The sequence below is a fragment of the Ochotona princeps genome, chromosome 8, assembly GCF_030435755.1.
Source record: "Ochotona princeps isolate mOchPri1 chromosome 8, mOchPri1.hap1, whole genome shotgun sequence".
Taxonomy (NCBI): Eukaryota; Metazoa; Chordata; class Mammalia; order Lagomorpha; family Ochotonidae; genus Ochotona; species Ochotona princeps.
This window is the reverse complement of record NC_080839.1, coordinates 69,006,424-69,011,477: the sequence shown is the minus strand read 5'-3', so window position 1 is coordinate 69,011,477 and position 5,054 is coordinate 69,006,424.

The following is a 5,054-nucleotide window of genomic DNA, read 5'->3' as shown; positions in this document are numbered from 1 at the left end:
TGCATAGGGCTGCCTGCAGCCTCTCTGTGTGAGTGGTCCCTCCCTGGGGCCTGGCCAGCTGTGACCCGAAACAATAGGTCAGGGCCAGGAGAGGGAGGGTGGTATGTTTATTTCCCCATCTCCATGGCGCTGGGCAAGCACAGTGGGGTTGGGCACTACTTCCCACTTGTTGAAAGGCTGCTGTCTAGCACGTTCCTTCTACCTCCCTCCCACAGTCCTCCACGGCTCCCTGACATGGAGTCCCTCCTCCATCACACATCTGTGAGCCTCCCAGACCCCCTGGATGGGTCTGGAGGGCCTTTGTCCTACCCCCACTCCACAGCGGAGTGTGCCAAGCTGGCCCCATCACACCGGCTGCTCAGGGGACACAGCGGGACTAAGGAAGTGGGGGAAGGCATCTGGGGACCCTGCCTCTCCTGCATCGCTCCCAACTCAGCAGGGCACTGCGGTTCCGTGTGCCCTCCTTATCAGAGGAAGAGGGGGAGCCCCGAGCCCCAAGAGTTCCTGTTAGCACAAGAGACCGATGGCCAACAGATCCACAGAAATTTACTCACAATGGAAAGGACTCCAAAAAATCACAGAAAATATGTCTTATAAAAAAAAAAGAAACAAAACCCACTATGTGTGGATTTCAAAAAATTTTCACACCAAAATAAATTTGCCTTTTACTTCTGTTTTCCCCCCACACTCTTGAAGTAGCCTCATATACGATTTGTATGACCCCCCAACGGTCATGATGGCCAGGGCAGGGTCAGCTGAAGCCAGGAGTCAGGAGCCTCTTCCAGGTCTCTCACGTGGGTACAGGTGCCTGAAGTGCTGGACCATCCTCCACTGCTTTCACAGGCCACAAGCAGGGAACTGGATCAGAGGTGGAGTACCCAGGACTAGCACTGACACCTGGGATGCTGGCACTGTAGCACAGAATTATTTTGCTATGCCATTGTGCTGTGCCCTAATTACAGCACTTTACCAATATCAATTCTCTGATGATGAGGCAGGGACAACTGTTCCGCTTTTCTTACAAGGAAGGAACTGAAATCCAGAGAGGTTAGGCATCTGGCCTGGGGCCACACAGCCAGGCGGCCACGGATGCAGGCTCTGGCGTCCACGTAGAGCCACTGCATTCTGCTACCCACTGCTTTGCTTCTTCTACAGTCGTTACATTTTCCCCGTAGTTTTATTTAATAAGTTGTAGCTCACAGCATTTGTGCATTTTACATGGACATTTGAAGGACTTCAGTGAACTTTCAGAAGTGGGCAAGCTTCTGATTGCCCTCGTGCCCATCCCTACCCATGCCTGTCACCACTGGCTCCAACGCCCAGCCCAGTGGACTCTGCGCTTTGCTGAGTGGGGCGGCCTCCCTCGGTGAGGATTCGGGGTGGGATGTGATGCTGAGGCACACACCCCTACTTTCCCGTCCCAGGCTACTCAGCGGCCACTGTGTGACCAGACCACGCTCGCTCATCCCCTCGCCAGCTGGGCGACTCAGTTGCGTCCAGTTTCTGGCCGTGAGCACAGCTGCTGAGAGCATCTGTGCAGAAAGCTACACGAGGACCCAGACCCACGAGACATTCACTTTGCTGAGAATCATTTGGGAATCCCGGCGTGGTTTTTTCATGATCTACATCTCCCGTGAGTTTTTGGGAAGATTCAGCGAGTGTTTCCCTTTTTCCTTGGGTCTATATCTAAGAGTGGAATTGCTGGGGTGTATGGCTAATTTACATTCCATTTCTTAAACACCAGCCACACTGATTTATTTTTCAACTAAAAGTACAGCTCCATTTTCCAGTGTCATGCCCTGGGTTTGTAGAGCCCCAGACTTGGTTTGAACTCCAGACCAAACCAGGCCATGGCAGGCAGGCGCTGAGCCCCCTGGCTGCTGCCATTCACTCAGAAGCAGGTGCCCAAGTCATCAGCTGTTCTACTCTCCCTTCTGAAAGACCTCGCCCTCAAGGACCTGGGGCACTTGTGAGGGGATGTGTGCCAATGGGGTCTCCAACCAAAAGAAAACCCAGGAGGACACATGTGGAACCCTCAAGAGTCCTCTCTCCGAGGCCACGAAGACCTTGGGTTTCCCTGGAGCTTTGCCGACCTCCTCACAGGCCTAGTGGGAGGACGATGGGGGAGATGGCGAGGGCAGCCACAGTGGCCAGCTTCCTGGGAAAGCAGCCCAGTCAAGGCTGTGAGCAGCAGGTGTCAAACGCCTTCCCAGAAGCTGCACCGCCCTGCAGGAAACCAGGAAACCAGGCTGCTGCCCCACTGTTAGCCAGGACAGCTCTGCATTCCGGGCTCCACTTGGCACCCCATGCTGCTCTGTAAAGCTACTTCACCAGGCTGCAACTTCTGATTGACAGGCTCTGCAACCTCAGGACGCAAACACCGGAAGGCATCCAGCCATGTTTCTTCCTGATAGCGCCCCCTTCAGGCAGGGCATGAGCATGCAGGCAACTGCCCATCAAGAGGCCCAGAGTTTGGCAGGACAGGATGGGATGCTGTCTGGGTCAGTTCACTCCTGAATGCCAGGCAGGTCTGCAGTTTCACCTTCAAAGCCACCTGGAACAGGTGAAGATTGTTTTCTTTGGAAATGGGGGTCAGTGTAGATAGAATTGAAGCACCATGAGATTAGGGCAGATCTAGAACTGCGACTGATGCTATAAGATGGGGGTGTGACACAGAGACACGGAGGAGAAGAAGGGAGCAGAACAAGCCCAGGACCACCATGGGTCCCATCAAGCACCGGAAGCCAGGGGGGGCAAGCCTGGCCTCCCTGCCCCCAGGGCCTTCCAAGGGACCACAGCCCAGCCCGCACCTTCACCTGACTTCCAACTCCAGAACCGTGGGAGAATCTGTTTCTGGCATTTGAAGCCACTCAGCTTGCATAGCTTTGTCCTAGAAGCACTAAGAAACGAATGCCAGGCCCAAAACCTGAGGCCTGAGTGCTGGCAGGCGGTAGAGAGAAAGGATTGCACACAGAGAGGGCTGCATGGAGGAGGCGGCGGCCAGAGGCCAACCTGGAAGGAGAGGTGGGTATTTGCACTGTGAGTCACAGCACATTCCCTAGATTGCAATCTGTGCTCAGTACCTGGGCTGGAAGCCAGGCTGCGCTCAAGTCACTTCGCATCAGTGACCAGCTAGCCAGTCCTGGCCAGGCTCCCTCTGTGGGCAGTGACAACGACCCACCTGCTGAAACACCTGCAGGCACAAGGACTTCAGGACTACCTGCCCCCTCCCACGAGCCCAAGTGCACCTCCTCACTTAGCACTGTAAAAACACAGGCACAAGCAGTCCCAGCTGGACCTGAACCCAGCTCCTTCCAGGTCCATGGAGCTTACCGGTGCTTTACCCACCACCCCAGCCCTGCTCAGCTTCCTCCAACCGCAAGGCCTGCTTCAGAGGAAGCAGCAGATGGCAGTTTGTAGAACCATCGGAGCCTGGCACTCACAGCTTGGCACTCACAGAATTGCCTGTTCTGGCCAGTCAGCACCCTCAGAGACAAGGAGCACTGGGAGGCACCTGCTGTCCAGCCAGGGCCACTGTCCGGAGGACATGATGGTAGCCCTGCTGGGCCTCCTCTATTCCAGCATGTGCTGAGCTGAGTTGCTGCTGACCTAGGAAACTAATACTGGCTGCTCTATCCACAGCCCAAAGTTGTTGCCCACCAGGGAACAGAAGCCACAGGGCCCAAAGAGCTGCTGGACTTTGCCCGCTCTTCTGTATCCGGCACGAGGGCTTGCACCTCAGGGTCATTCAGTAGGCAGACACACGACACTGACAAGCTCATGGGTCCCTACAGTTGGACAGGTGGACGCTTCGCAGTAGAGCCCACAACACGGGCCCAGCCAGGACCCGCCCCAACTCGGGGGCTTTCCAGGAGAACTGGCCTGAGTTTATGGCTTCCTGAGAGGACAATGGTGGGAGGGGAGGAGGGAGCGTGGGACGCCAGCCACAGACGGCACATCCTGTTCACAGCCTCGCAGCAGGCTTAAAAACAAACAAGTGTTACTGTCCCAGATGAAGCTGAAAACTAATAAACCGTCAGCTGCAGGCTCTCGGGCAGGGCGGTCACTTCCACAACAGCCCAGCCACGCATTCCAGGGGCCCAGACCCGAGCCCAGGAAACGGTGCAGGAGCCAGGCCAGTGCTGGGGCAGAGAAGCAGGAAGAGAGGACTGGGGTGACAACAGATGTCCTGGCAGTGCAGTCACCAGGCACTGGGCCCCTGGCTCGGGACATACATGGACAAAACTGCCCAGTGCCCTCCCTCTCCTACTCAGCAGCAGCCTGGGAGGTGGAGGCACGGCTCTGGTTGCATCCATGGTTTTGTTTAAAAATGTATTTATTTTGTTAAAAACATTTAATTCAAAAGGCAGAAAGGGTGGGTGTGGGTTGAGCAGAGAGAGAAAAAAAGAGCAAAAGAGAGAAAATCTTTGTTGGTTTACTCCCCAACCACTAGAGCTGGTCAGACTGAAAACCAGGCACCTGGACCTCAGTTGGATCTCCCACATGGGTGGCAGGGATCAGAACGTGAGGTTTCCCTGGGTGCACATGAGCAGGAAGCTGGGTCAGCAACCGGAGCTGGGACTCCAATCAGGCACTTGGCTATGGGATGGGGCACTTCTGGCGACAGCTGAAGTGCTGCCCCAAGCACCTGCCCTGACCCCACGGTTTTCAAGGACAACCCCTTTTGGTCCCTCAGCTCAGGCACAGGACTGCACGGGATGACTGGGTCAACTGATAGGACAGCATCCCATGGGCTTGTGGCAACAAACTACAACTGGAAAATGCGTCTTTGGGGAGCACACGCTTCACCCACATGTCAAGAGCACACGGCACGGAGGAGGATGGGCCCACGGCAGGGGGACCCAGCAGAGGCCCAGGCCCTGTACCAACACCCTGCTTCTTTGTTACATCATCCAGTGCCGCTGGGAGGTGGGAGGGGAGAGAAGGGGAGGCTGAGGGAGAGCTGGGGTCAGAACCAGGGGGGTGGCCTCTTGTGGAGTGAGCCAAAGTGTGGGGCCTCAGGCTGGATGCTGGGAGGTGAGAGGTGAGGGAGT